Source organism: Mastacembelus armatus, chromosome 2, assembly GCF_900324485.2.
Source record: "Mastacembelus armatus chromosome 2, fMasArm1.2, whole genome shotgun sequence".
Classification (NCBI taxonomy): Eukaryota; Metazoa; Chordata; class Actinopteri; order Synbranchiformes; family Mastacembelidae; genus Mastacembelus; species Mastacembelus armatus.
The window spans coordinates 2,009,167-2,023,793 of NC_046634.1; the positions used below are offsets into that span (position 1 = coordinate 2,009,167).

Below are 14,627 nucleotides of genomic sequence, written 5' to 3' on the forward strand. Positions count from 1 at the left end.
TATTTATATGTACACAGATGTACATATAAGAGTTGTTCCGAAGCCACTCCTTTGTTATTTTAGCTGTGTGCTTAGGGTCATTGTCCTGTTGAAAGGTGAACCTTCGGCCCAGTCTGAGGTCCTGAGCACTCTGGAAGAGGTTTTCTTCCAGGATATCTCTGTACTTGGCCGCATTCATCTTTCCTTCAATTGCAACCAGGTCGTGATGTTTCCTGTCAGGATGCTCTCTATGGTGCAGGAGTGTGCAATACATTCTCTCTCTCTCTCTGTCGCTTTACTACGGTGGCCGACAACGCGCTGCAAGAGAGAAACGCCGCAAGAATGAAACGCTGCAAAAGAGAAAACACAACGGAAGTGCGCCAGGCCGATAGGGGGACCCCGAACTCATGGGTGCTATGAACAAAGAACTTTTACAGAGGCGAGAGAGACACATGTAGTGATATAAGTCACGTCTCATTTTGGAGGCTGCGTAATGACGCAGGTTATAGTGTTGAATTGCAACAGAATGAGCGTCCTCTGATGATTGTTCTCATGTGCTAATATGTGCTAAAAATGTTCTGTTACATTTGTTTACTTGATCAAAAGTGTCATACAACGTTGGGAGACGTGGGGGGGGGGGGGGGGGGGGTGCAGGGTGGGAGGTCTGAAGGTGCTGTAATGACTATAGGTTGTTGTCTTGTTCTGGGTGTTCTTTGGGGAGTCGGTAGGGTGCGCTAGAGGAGATGGGTCAGGGAGGAGAGAAGAAGTGTGTGTGTAGGGAAGAGAAGGAGGGTGAGAGAGAGCTATTTGGTGAGTGGAGTTAGCGTGGCTATGGCTGAAACAGTAGCCTGTTACCTGTTCCGAGTAAAAAATGAATAAAGCAAAGTGACAAAAGAACGTCTGCTGGCTGTGAATTTAGCGGGGCATTACAGTACGTTTTACATTTATTATTTTTTAAACACAGCCGTCATGTGTTACAGTATTATAAAAGTACAGTGTTGTAAAAGATGACGGCCAAGTGTTAAGTAATAAATGGAAAACGCACCTTCAGATCTCCCACCCTGCAACCCCCCCCCCCCATGTCTCCCAACGTTGTATGACACTTTTGATCAAGTAAACAAATGTAACAGAACATTGTTAGCACATATTAGCACATAAGGTAAAAGTTCTTTGTTCATAGCACCCCTCAGTTCGGGGTCCCCCTATCGGCCTGGCGCACTTCCATTGTGTTTTCTCTTATGCAGCGTTTCTTTCTTGCAGCGTTTCTCTCTTGCAGCGCGTTTGCCCTTGTCGGCCACCGTACTTTTCTCTTCAATCCGCATTTGATTGATATGTGTGGCGTCTGTCTGCGCTGAGCGGGGGGGGGGGGGGGGGGTTACACATACAGCCACATAGCAAACACACGAACAGGAGGGAGGGACCAAAACAGAAACGGACTGGAAAGGTAAATAAAGTTGAGAAAATGAGTGACAACAGAAAACGCAGCAAAATCTGGACACATTTCAATTACATTGACCAAACTAAGGCAGAACGTAGAGTCTGCAAGACTAAAATCTCACATAGATCTGGCTTGTAAATAGTTAAACGTTTGTTTTTGCACTTTCTAATTTATTTTTTTATCACTCTATAGAGTGTATAAATAAAGGTGGACTTATCATTTTTCATTGGAAAGTGCAAAAACAAACGTTTAACAGACGCCACACGTCAATCAAATCAATCAAATGCGGATTGAAGACAAAAACGACAGAGAGAGAGAGAGAGAGAGAGAGAGAAACAAAGCGGCTCCCAATCAGGAGCCTTATTTCTGAGGCCATTGTGGACTGAGAAACAAGGAAATGAATGTCTGATATCTGACGTTCATGTATTTGTCACCTGACACCCGACATACATTATTGATTCATGGGATCATAATTAATTAGTGGTCTTTGATTCTTGTAGATGTGTGTAGTGTTATTGTGTATATAATGTAAAGTGTGATTGTAAATAAATACTTTCCAAAATTATATCAACATGTTGATTTTGTGTTATACTCTGCCACAAATCGTTCATCGTCCACAGCTCAGGCTGTGTGGCGAGCTGTACACTCGTTCTCGGATCGGTCCTCGTTCATTTGTCACGTGACAGCTACCAAGTCACCGTGGCGCTGTTAAACAACAATGGCAGGGAGGATGCAGGACACGAGTCACTTTATTGTGGTGTGTATTTGCTTTCCTAGGTTTTCACATGGTTTGAATTGCTTGTGGCATTTTGTGTATTATAATATGTCAGCTGAAGCAAACCATGTTGTCTTCAGTATATAGTGTTTGAGAACCGCGGCCATTTTTACAACGCCCACAAGAGGGCTACAGCGCCACCTGCTGTAAAATGAACGAAATGACACAGCAGTGGTGCGGCTGGTGGCCCTGCAGATCCAGGTAGACTTCAATTACACTCATCTGACTTCATCAAAACTGTGTTCCTAAATAATATGTTCCATACGCCCACTATCAGGGCTAACTTCTGTTTCCTCCTTTTCCACCATCCTAGGCCTTAAAGGATGATTTCCCTCTCAGTCATGTGATCTCACCTTTCACCAATCAGGAGAGGCGTGAGGGGATGCTGCTCAACCTGCTCATTCCCTTTGTATTGACAGTGGGGTCTGGAAGCAAAGGTACAGACTTTTTTCTGATTTGAGGCAGTTCATGAATAGTTTTTATGAAATCAATTTGGATGGTGTCTAAGATGCATCGTATCTAACTTATATTTGCATTTTGTCAAGATTTATTTATTCACATGAAGTTTATTTCTGGTCTAGTGGCAGCATGCAGTCTTTTAAGTGTTCTGTTTCTGGTCTGGACTGTTATTGCTGGTTACCTTGTAAACAGATTTGAAATCTTAGGGACGATCTAGTATAAACACGTCCGTTCACCTACCGTATAATGAAACTATGTTGTAAAATCAATGACTATGACCCGTGCAGGTTGTTCCTCCATAAAATGACATTGTCGATCCCACAGTAGGTCTTTATAGAGACACTCTGTGATTGAAATGGCCAAAAAGCAATAGCAGATCGGCTGTACCTGGGCGTCTGTGGTGTTTTCTTTGCAGACAGCCCCCACCTGGAGCAGCCCAAGATCTTCCTGCTGCTGCAGACAGTCATCAATATCCTTTAGCCTCCTCGGATCATCTCCACCTCTCGCACCAAAAACTTCATGCTGGATGCTTCCCCAGCTCACTGCTCCACCCCCGGCGACACAGGGAAGGATCTGCACAGAGAAGGTTTAGCCGAGTCCACCAGTCAGGCTGCATATCTGGGTATGACTGAGAAATGGCATCAGCTGATGGCTTTTCTTGTTCCCACCACTTTCTCTTCTAATCCTCTTGCCTTCTTTCTTCCCTGTCCAGCTCTGAAGGTGGTGCTGGTTTGCTACGAGCGTTCGTTAGGGAACCAGTGGTACCGCTTAAGCCTGCAGGTAAAAGAGATGGCTCTGCAGAAGGTGGGCGGCCTGGCCTTCTGGGACTTCATTGACTTCATTGTCGGAACCCGCATCCCTGTCTTTGTCCTGCTGAGACCATTCATACAGTGCAAGGTAAAGGAGTCAAATATCGACGTTAACCTGTTAATCGACAGGTTCTAACATCACCATAAATGCAGCGATCCTCGGGCCGGTCTCAGAAATGTCATGCGTTTTGCAGTTGTTGACCCAGCCTGCCGACTCCCGTCACCACATCGCCGACCAGCTGGAGCGACGTTTCATCCCACGGCCTCCCTGCAAGAGCTCCCTGTTTGCAGAGTTCAACAATGAACTGAAGATCCTCAAGGAGGCTGTGCACAGCGGCTCTGGTCAGACATTTGCTCCAAAAATAACATGCAATGTTTTGATATGATGGCCTGGATCTGTTTGTTCTATAGTTGATGATTTTGTACCTGGTGTTCAGGCAGAGCCTGAAGTGAAGCCAGAAGTTTCACACAAAGTATGAAATGCGATCATACAAAGATATGTAGCCTGACAGTTATAAGTGTTGATCGTGGTGCGAGAATATTAGTTTTTCTTTCTTGAAATGTTAACGTACAATTCCGATCTTGACTTGTTTATGGAATATGCACAATTAATATTTTGAAAAGGATCAAGCAGCTGTATCCCACAGCCACAGTCATTTTTTCCTGTGTATTTCTCTGTTGATTTATAGTGTTTGTTTGTTTGTTTTTACATAGACAGTAAGAATAGTGGGATGTGAAAAATATGCTGCAGGTTTTCTAGCTGAGGTCAGAGGGAATACTCTGGCTTCCTACCCTCATAAGAAAGGTGCTCAGTGTGGTGACGCTTTCTGTGTGGGTCCAATGTCTCTGTCCCACCAACCCCCACCCTCCCACTTCCTTTTGAGCACTGACCCTCATGGTCTCAGCTCATCTGCTGTGCTATCTAACCAGCCCCCTTCCTAAAAATCTAAAGAGGGCCCTTCAGCCCCAGGGCCAGGGAGCTCTGTCTCTTCTTCTGTGTTAGCTGTGAGTCTTTACAGTTGATGTGCCATCACCAAAGTCAGCCTCTCTCCCATAGTGTTTCATACTGTTTACGTGTCTCTCAGGCTTCTCGCTAATCAAATTGGGCGTCCTACTGTGGATACCAATCTGTACTAATCTGATACAACCTCCAGTAGGAAGAAAGCGTGGCCTCAGACAGGTGAGACACCATCATCGTCTGTCATCTTTTATACAAGCACAAACACGCATACATGCATTGAGGATAATATGGTGGATTTATACATGTATCATGGTCATCGAGCAAGTGCAAAGGCTTTGGACTAATTGTGTTTGTGTATTACAGAGAATCAAGCCCAGCAGGCGTCCGCGGGGGAGGGCAAGCCCCTGACTCCCAGCGTCGCAGCCCCTCCGGCCTCTTCAAAGTCCGCCACGTCACGTCCACTCCCACGGTCAACGCCGACCTCCACGGCCCTGCAAACAAGCAGGTAGGAGACAATATAAGGGGTACGCTCACTTGAATTTCACGCATTTTCCAGTATCTTAAACCTGTTAATATGGAGACGAAAAGCACTCCTGAAAAAATTTAAATCTTTAGATGGATAACTAAAGACAATATGCTTTCATTAAACAAACTGAACAAGGAACAGGAGAAGAGAGAGCAGTGGGGCCTCCTCAGCATCCTCTCCCCTCCAGCCCAACACCCCCATCCGGGGCGTGCTCCCCGCTTCCTCTTTCCCGAATCTGCTCCCCTGTCCCTTTATCCCGCACCTCCTCCCTCCACCGCTCCCAGTGCTGGGTTCTGCGCCCGCCCTGGGCCCTCCGCCACCACCAGCGCTGCTGTCGACCCCGCTTCTTCCTCCGCCTCCTCCGGGGCCATCCAGGATCAGAAAAAGCCCCGGGGACGAGGACACGGCGGCACTCCTTCCACACTGTGACGCCCTGCTGCGGTTCAGCGAGGACGACGGCAAAGAGAATCCCCTCCTCACCCCCTGTTGACCTGGACCTGGATGAGTCCCATGTTTGATGAGGCGACAGGTAGATTGATTCTCTAGCTATTCTATTCTCAGGCAATGACCTGAATGTATAACACAGTTTATTTTTCTGTTATGTTATGTCATCAGTGGTGTTAATGATGACATAAATAAAGATCAGACATTATCAAGTGATTAATATATTGAAGTTAAACATATGTATAGTGAGAGTAGAGTATATACATCTAAGAAGAAGACGCAAAGTTTATTATATGATATACATGTAGTGTGTATTGTATACATTATATACAACAGTCTGGAGATTAGTCATCCAAAGAATGGATTTTTATAAGAAAATATAAGATTTAATTATCGATAATCAAATCAATCAGTATTAATTCAAGTTTATTGTACTTGAATTTAAGTACTATATTAAAGTTTGTATTAGTGATGTTGTCTTATTCCTTATAACTCATTTCACCGGTGAAGCAATGTGTCATCATTAGATGTGTTTAACATTATGTGTCCAAGTTTGTGAAGATACAATCATATCTTGTGTGTAGTCTTTACAATAGTAAAGTGGACTTATGCATATGGGTTGAGTTTTGCACGCTTTTTTGAAGAAGCGTTACTGTTCCCTTGAAATGTGCCATTTCTGTGTCTAATTATGTAACTGTGTTAGTGTGTAGCTACAGGAATATATGATATACAATAAACGTCATATTTACGATATCAGCGCTGGGTGCATTTTTTGTTCTTTTTTAAAATCATAACTTCAATAACTAAACCATGAATGTTTTTTTGCCAGATCATTTATAGCTTCTCAAAGTGTCCAAATTGGTCCAAACAGAGGTCTTTGATTTGACAGCCAAACAAAGTCTTGGTATTTTCTCTGCCATAGACATTAAATGTTGTTTGGAAAGTTCCAATATCGCATAGACGTGTAATCTTAGACGTCGATCAGTTGATGTCGCCGTAGTTGATTTGTCCAGCAGATGGCGCCCTTGTTGACCGGCCAACGCTTGGAAACCATCAACTTCTTTGTGTCCTTAAAAAGGAAGAGGCCCTTCTTTAAAAAAAGTTTAATTTTATCGTAATTCTTATACATAGAGAGAGCTTAGTGAGCCGGAGTCAAATCGCAATCTTGGCCCATAAAGCGGAATGTGAGAATAACAGGCTACGGACAGGATCATTGGATCTTTAGTATGAATGGGGTCTGGAAATGTATGTTAGTCGGATAAAAGGAGAGACGGAGGGAGTGACAGCCAGTGACATGGAAGGTGTTTTAGACAAAGAGTGAACACAGCGAGTCATAATCAATATTAGAAATCGGATCTAAATATAGATAATAAGAATAATGTGGAATGAAGTTCACACCGCGGGTCAGTAGGCGGCGGTAAAGCAACTTTGGCGAGGCTGCAAGCTGCCATGAGGAAATGGCTGAGGAAGAGAGGATCCACTTCCTCCCATAAATCCCTTCGGAAAACGTCACTTCCTCTTTGACATTCGGCGGAGCCAGACGGAAGAGCCGCAGCGACCCGCGTTTGGCTCAGTAACGGCGGAGATTCTGTGTCGGCGGCGGCTCGTCGTGTGGCGGAGACAGAGGAGACACACTCTGCTTTAGTTGGACGGTCGGACCGCGTAGATGGACGTGGCGGCGGAGGATGGCGGCTAGCTAACCGGCTAACCGGCTGGGCAGTTAGCAGACGGACGCCACGTGTGAGAGTCGCGGTCACGTCAGGGCGAGTTGTCCAACATGTATATGAAAGAAAACGACTCTCTGTACCTTTGTCGTTGTCACGACCATAACAAGAAAGGTCTAGAGAGGCCGGGGGGGAAGACACGGGGTTCATAGTCAGGTGCAGTAATTGTTTTCGTGTTTTTTATGTTTTGATGAAGGTACGGAGCACGGGGGACGGAGGGACACCCGACGGCCAGATCCAGACGGAGTCGTCGACCTCCAGGAAAGGACAGCGTATATCGTAAGGTGTGGGTTTGTAGTTCTGAAAGTGTTTGTTCAGACAAACTAGTTTAGGTCAATGCATTGGAACATTTGAGTAGCACATACATGTAATACCTTTATCTGCAGTCATCTCCTAGCGTTAGTCATGTCAGTAGCCCAGTCAGTTGTTTCTTTCCAAATCATATGCAGTCAATGTATTTCAGTAGAGGTAGATGTGATAGATGAGCAAAGGTTTAGAAAAGTGTTAAGACTCAAGGGAAAGAACAGTGTAGGAGAGGATGTGAATAGATGTGCTACTTGTGATGTTTGTTCTTTCTAATAAAGTGACATGTGAAATCTGACTCTCTTGTCCTCATCATTGTAACTGTAGCATGAGACAGCAATGTGAGTATGAAAGAGTAAAGGGCTGTCTAATTATGTGGGAAAGAAGGGAGTTTAGGTGTCAAAAGTTATGTAGTGGTGCTAGAGAACAGAAATGTGTTTTTCATTGTTTGTGAGCATCATGTGCCCCTCATATTTATATCAGGCAAAAGAAAAAATTAGATAAAAAGATGGGATATATGTGAATCATTTTTATTGGTGGAACAAATGTTAAGTTTGAGATGGAATATGGAACATAGAGAGAAGAACTTTAATAAAAACTGAAGTGTCTAAAAGTGGAAGTCTTTTTTGTGTCTTTGTATAAGAAAAATGAAGTTAAACGTTTGACTTAAGTTTAACATTGACTTAAAACTTTATTAACTTAGAAAGTGCTTTTTGAAGTGTCACATTCAAGTCAAATCACTTCACAACAACACAGACCTTTAAGTCCAAAAGTTGCAAAGTCATTTCACTTCAATGCACAAAGCTGCTTCATCCAAGTCAAGTCACTTTGCAACCACAGGTACACTTCCTGGTCTTTGTGTTGCAAAAATGACTTCACTTCAATGGCTGTTCCTTTGTCCTCCAAAGCAAACTTTGGCCAAGGCAAGCATGAAGAGTCCAGGAAACCTGAAATGAAAAAAAAAAAAAAAGTTTAATTTTACTATGGATTGGTGTTGATAAGAGGGTGAAATGTTGAATTCATCTGTGATATTATTTATCTCCACATGTAATAAAATACAAAACATGTTTCTAAACACTGCTTGTCTTGTACTCACTTTAATAAAAGTTACCTTGCAAACAAGCAGTTTACAAGGTAGCCAACAGCTTCTCCAGGCCTCGTTATTTTACCTGAAAAACAAAGTATTTCCGGAAGAGGAAGCCTCAGCTACAATCCTGAGACAAAGGAAACGGGGAGGAAAATAAACTAAACTGCTCCGTCGCACACCTCTGAAATTAAAATCATTAACTAACAATTATTAAATTAACATTATTAGGCTGCTCCAAACACTGCTGACGACTCCACAACAGCCCCGCTGTCGGAAGTTCAGACTACATTCTTTCCTTCCGCCCGTGACGACACATCCGGTGCCTTGTCACGTTCAAGACACAAACCCCGCCCTCCTCTACAGCAAAAAAGAAGAAAAACGTTATTTCTGCTTCTCTTGTCTGTAAAACAAACAAAGATCTTCGTCCACAAACGCCATTAAAAACATGCGGGGACTCGGGGTCTGCTGCGCGACTCCAACCCGCTTCAGCACCTGAAACAAACTCCGTTAACACCTGCTACAAACATTTAGCTCCGACGATAAACACACACTCTGCCTTCTCCGCCGACCTGTAGGAAACAAACACATTAAACAAAGAAACACTCCTCACAAACCGCCAGCCCCGGACTCCAAAACTGACGCTGTTTGCCGTCGTCCCGCAGTCACACCTGTAAACCAAAAACCAAACCAAACTTTCACGCCGGTCTCGTCCTCAGCGGAACGAACAGCCCGAACTCTGCAAAGAAAACACAACAGGTCAGAAACAAGTTCAACTGAGCGTCGACTCGTCAAACGATCGACCAGCTCACGCCGAACGTACTGAACCCGTCTGAACCTGGACCTTAAATGAGACCGGCCCGCCTTCCCGCAGGCGCTTAAATAGACTCACAGCCACGTGATTGAGTCGCCGTCCAATCGCACGCGAATCCTTTCTACGCATGCGCCGTGGTAATGTGTCGGTCGTTAAGGAAACGGTTTTGAGAGCAGGCTGTTTGACGTGAAGGACGGAAGCCGGCTATGTCAATGACCAAACTAAGGCAGAACGTAGAGTCTGCAAGACTAAAATCTCACATAGATCTGGCTTGTAAAAAGTGAAACGTTTGTTTTTGCACTTTCTAATTCATTTTTTATCACTCCGTAGAGTGTATAAATAAAGGTGGACTTATATAATAAACAGTGCATTTTTTTTACATTATTGTTGGTAATAAATGAATTTAAGCACCAAAAAATCTGAAAAGCCACGGAAAGACCCGGCTCTTCTGGTGAGCCGAGCCAAAAGAACCAGTTCTCTAAAAACAGCCGGAAAACACTTGAGTAATGCGCCGCACGTTTTCCACATTACTGATTATCTCTCGGCCACGCCCCCTCAAGAGCCTCATTGCACCTGACCCTATGACCTTCATACGTCTATAGATGACGCCATCTCACTGAGTCTATAGTCACAGGTGTAGTCCTAAATAAACCGACCTCTTATTTCTCAGCACATCTACACTAAACCATTTCTTGGACTTTATTTCACATTAAACACCTCATTTTAGTCCTTTATACCAGCTCTTCATTCCTCATCGGATTTTTAGCACTTCTGATACTGATGCTTCAGTTTTACCACACTTTCAGTACATGACCCAAAAATGTTTATCATTCACGTTTCACTTTCCACCACAATTTCTCCACATATTACACTACTGCTTCATTTTCAACACACGCAGCTGCAAAATTTCACAGAATTTCCTGACATATATTAAACTCCCATCCTCCTCATATATATGTATTGATTGTCACTAACTTTGTAACTTTGTGCTCTCTCTCTCTCTCTGTACCTTCTGCAGGTGTCCCTGGTCCTGGAGCTGTATATTGCTGATGTGCAGTTACTGGCCCCACCAACCTGCAGTGTCTTTTTGTTGTTTGTTGCTTTTCTCTTCTCTCTCCTCTGTCCACTCAACCCAACCGGTCGAGGCAGATGGCCGCCCAGACTGAGCCTGGTTCTGCTGGAGGTTTCTGCTGTCGCCAAGTGCTTGCTCATGAGGAATTTGTTGGGTTTTTAGTTTTTCTAAAGTGCCTTGAGATGATTTTTATTGTGATTTGGTGCTATACAAATAAATTGAATTGAATTGAATATGTCATTTCAATGAAATATTCCTCTTCTGTGCTAAGACCGACTTCCTTCACCTTACAGGATTTTTACAGTCATACTGGGGGCCAAGAGTATAGAGCAGGGGTGTCAAAGTCATTTTAGGTCAGGGGCCATATGAAGGAAAATCTATACCCAAGTGGGCCGGACCGGACCGACAAGGCACCTACCTCCGGGCCACCTAACAAGTATAGGCCTACTTGCTCAGCCCTGGTATAAACAGTTTGCCTCCTTAACATAATTGCTATTGCGATACCCAGTGGACACATTTAGAACAACTTCTTTCATTGAAAAATTGCAGCTAATTTCAACTTCAAATCATCTCGCGGGCCGGATTAAACCCGTTTGCAGGCCTGATCTCGCCCGCGGGCCGTAAGTTTGACACCCCTGCTATAGAGAGAAGAGAGAGGGTAAAGTAGGTATATTATAAGAAGAGGTATGTCAGAGGTTTGTCATTGCAAAGTACAATAACCTGTGTGTTATGTGTTAGTCATACAGGCTTTTATTTCCTTAAGAAAAGGTGGTTTGTTTCATCAGGTTTTGTAGTAACATTAACTAATACGGTGAGAGAGAAGAGAACAGCAACAATAAACAACAAATAGACACTGCAGGTTGGTGGGGCCAGTAACTGCACATCAGCAATATACAGCTCCAGGACCAGGGACACCTGCAGAAGGTACAGAGAGAGAGAGAGAGGGAGAGAGAGAGAGAGAGAGAGACAAAGCAGCTCCCAATCAGGAGCCGGGGCGTGGCCGAGAGGTAATCAGTAATGTGGATAACGTGCGGCGCATTAGTCATGTGATTTCCGGCTCTTTTGGCTCAGCTCACTAAAGAGACGGCTCTTTCCGTGGCTCTTCAGATTTTTTGGTCCTTAAATTCATTTATTACCAACACTAATGTAAAAAAACATGCACTATATGAACTGTTGATTATATAAGTCCACCTTTATTTATACACTCTACAGAGCGATAAAAAAATAAATCAGCAAGTGCAAAAACAAACGTTTCACTATTTACAAGCCAGATCTATGTGAGATTTTAGTCTTGCAGACTCTACGTTCTGCCTTAGTTTGGTCAATGTAATTAAAATGTATCCGGATTTTGCTGCGTTTTCTGTTCGTGTGTTTGCTGTGTGTGTAACTCCGCCCCTCCCCTCTCCTCTCAGCGCAGACAGAGACGCCACACATGTCAATCAAATGCGGATTGAAGAGAAAAGCGACAGAGAGAGAGAGAGAGAGAGAGAGAGAGAGAGAAACAAACAACGCGGCTCCCAATCAGGAGCCGGGGCGTGGCCGAGAGGTAATCAGTAATGTGGAAAACGTGCGGCGCATTAGTCATGTGATTTCCGGCTCTTTTGGCTCAGCTCACTAAAGAGACGGGTCTTTCCGTGGCTCTTCATATTTTTTGGTGCTTAAATTCATTTATTACCAACACTAATGTGAAAAAACATGCACTATATGAACTGTTGATTATATAAGTCCACCTTTATTTATACAATCTACAGAGCGATAAAAAAATAAAGGAGCAAGTTGAAAAACAAACGTTTCACTATTTACAAGCCAGATCTATGTGAGATTTTAGTCTTGCAGACTCTACGTTCTGCCTTAGTTTGGTCATTGACATAGCCGGCTTCCGTCCTTCACGTCAAACAGCCTGCTCTCAGAGCCGTTTCCTTAACGACCGACACATTACCACGGCGCATGCGTAGAAAGGATTCGCGTGCGATTGGACGGCGGCTCAATCACGTGGCTGTGCGTCTATTTAAGCGCCTGCGGGAAGGCGGGCCGGTCTCATTTAAGGTCCAGGTTCAGACGGGTTCAGTACGTTCGGCGTGAGCTGGTCGATCGTTTGACGAGTCGACGCTCAGTTGAACTTGTTTCTGACCTGTTGTGTTTTCTTTGCAGAGTTCGGGCTGTTCGTTCCGCTGAGGACGAGACCGGCGTGAAAGTTTGGTTTGGTTTTTGGTTTACAGGTGTGACTGCGGGACGACGGCAAACAGCGTCAGTTTTGGAGTCCGGGGCTGGCGGTTTGTGAGGAGTGTTTCTTTGTTTAATGTGTTTGTTTCCTACAGGTCGGCGGAGAGGGCAGAGTGTGTGTTTATCGTCGGAGCTAAATGTTTGTAGCAGGTGTTAACGGAGTTTGTTTCAGGTGCTGAAGCGGGTTGGAGTCGCGCAGCAGACCCGGAGTCCCCGCATGTTTTTAATGGCGGTTGTGGACGAAGATCTTTGTTTGTTTTACAGACAAGAGAAGCAGAAATAACGTGGTTTTTCTTTTTTGCTGTAGAGGAGGGCGGGGTTTGTGTCGGGAACGTGACAAGGCACCGGATGTGTCGTCTCGGGCGATAGGAATGAATGTAGTCTGAACTTCCGACAGCGGGGCTGTTGTGGAGTCGTCAGCAGTGTTTGGAGCAGCCTAATAATGTTAATTTAATAATTGTTAGTTAATGATTTTAATTTCAGAGGTGTGCGACGGAGCAGTTTAGTTTATTTTCCTCCCCGTTTCCTTTGTCTCAGGATTGTAGCTGAGGCTTCCTCTTCCGGAAATACTTTGTTTTTCAGGTAAAATAACGAGGCCTGGAGAAGCTGTTGGCTACCTTGTAAACTGCTTGTTTGTAAGGTAATTTTTATTAAAGTGAGTACAAGACAAGCAGTGTTTAGAAACATGTTTTGTATTTTATTACATGTGGAGATAAATATCAATATCACAGATGAATTAAACATTTCAACCCTCTTATCAACACCAATCCATAGTAAAATTATACTTTTTTTTTTTTTCATTTCAGGTTTCCTGGACTCTTCATGCTTGCCTTGGCCAAAGTTTGCTTTGGATGACAAAGGAACAGCCATTGAAGTGAAGTCATTTTTGCAACACAAAGACCAGGAAGTGTACCTGTGGTTGCAAAGTGACTTGACTTGGATGAAGCAGCTTTGTGCATTGAAGTGAAATGACTTTGCAACTTTTGGACTTAAAGGTCTGTGTTGTTGTGAAGTGATTTGACTTGAATGTGACACTTCAAAAAGCACTTTCTAAGTTAATAAAGTTTTAAGTCAATGTTAAACTTAAGTCAAACGTTTAACTTCATTTTTCTTATACAAAGACACAAAAAAGACTTCCACTTTTAGACACTTCAGTTTTTATTAAAGTTCTTTTCTATATGTTCCATATTTCACCACAAACTGTTAACATTGGTTCCACCAATAAAAATGATTCACATGTATCCCATCTGTTTATCTAATTAGTTTTTTCTTTTGCCTGATATAAATATGAGGGGCACATGATGCTCACAATCAATGAAAAACACTTAATATATACACACAGTATGTGCTCAATAACACATTTCTGTTCTCTAGCACCACTACATAACCTTTGACACCTAAACTCCCTTCTTTCCCACATAATTACAGAATTAGCCCTTTACTCTTTCACACTCACATTGCTGTCTCATGCTACAGGTAGTTACAATGATGAGGACAAGAGAGTCAGATTTTACATGTCACTTTATTAGAAAGAACAAACATCACAAGTAGCACATCTATTCACATCCTCTCCTACACTGTTCTTTCCCTGGAGTCTTAACACTTTTCTAAACCTTTGCTCATCTATCACATCTACCTCTACTGAAATACATTGACTGCATATAATTTGGAAAGAAACAACCACTGACTCTAAACACTGACATAGTTAACTGACTGGGCTACTGACATGACTAAGGCTAGGAGATGACTGCAGATAAAGGTATAACATGTATGTGCTACTCAAATGTTCCAATGCATTGACCTAAACTAGTTTGTCTGAACAAACACTTTCAGAACTACAAACCCACACCTTACGATATACGCTGTCCTTTCCTGGAGGTCGACGACTCCGTCTGGATCTGGCCGTCGGGTGTCCCTCCGTCCCCCGTGCTCCGTACCTTCATCAAAACATGAAAAACACAAAAACAATTACTGCACCTGACTATGAACCCCGTGTCTTCCCCCCCGGCCTCTCTA

The 14,627-nt window shown here is 43.6% G+C and overlaps 1 long non-coding RNA gene across 1 annotated transcript; it reads left to right on the forward strand.

Annotated features, from left to right (window-relative positions):
* Positions 1-2,142: 2,142 nt before the first annotated feature.
* On the forward strand, positions 2,143-3,083 carry LOC113127413 (uncharacterized). Its single transcript, XR_003295422.1, has 3 exons — positions 2,143-2,393; positions 2,506-2,629; positions 3,067-3,083. It is a non-coding gene; the product is annotated as an uncharacterized LOC113127413 (long non-coding RNA).
* Positions 3,084-14,627: the final 11,544 nt, after the last annotated feature.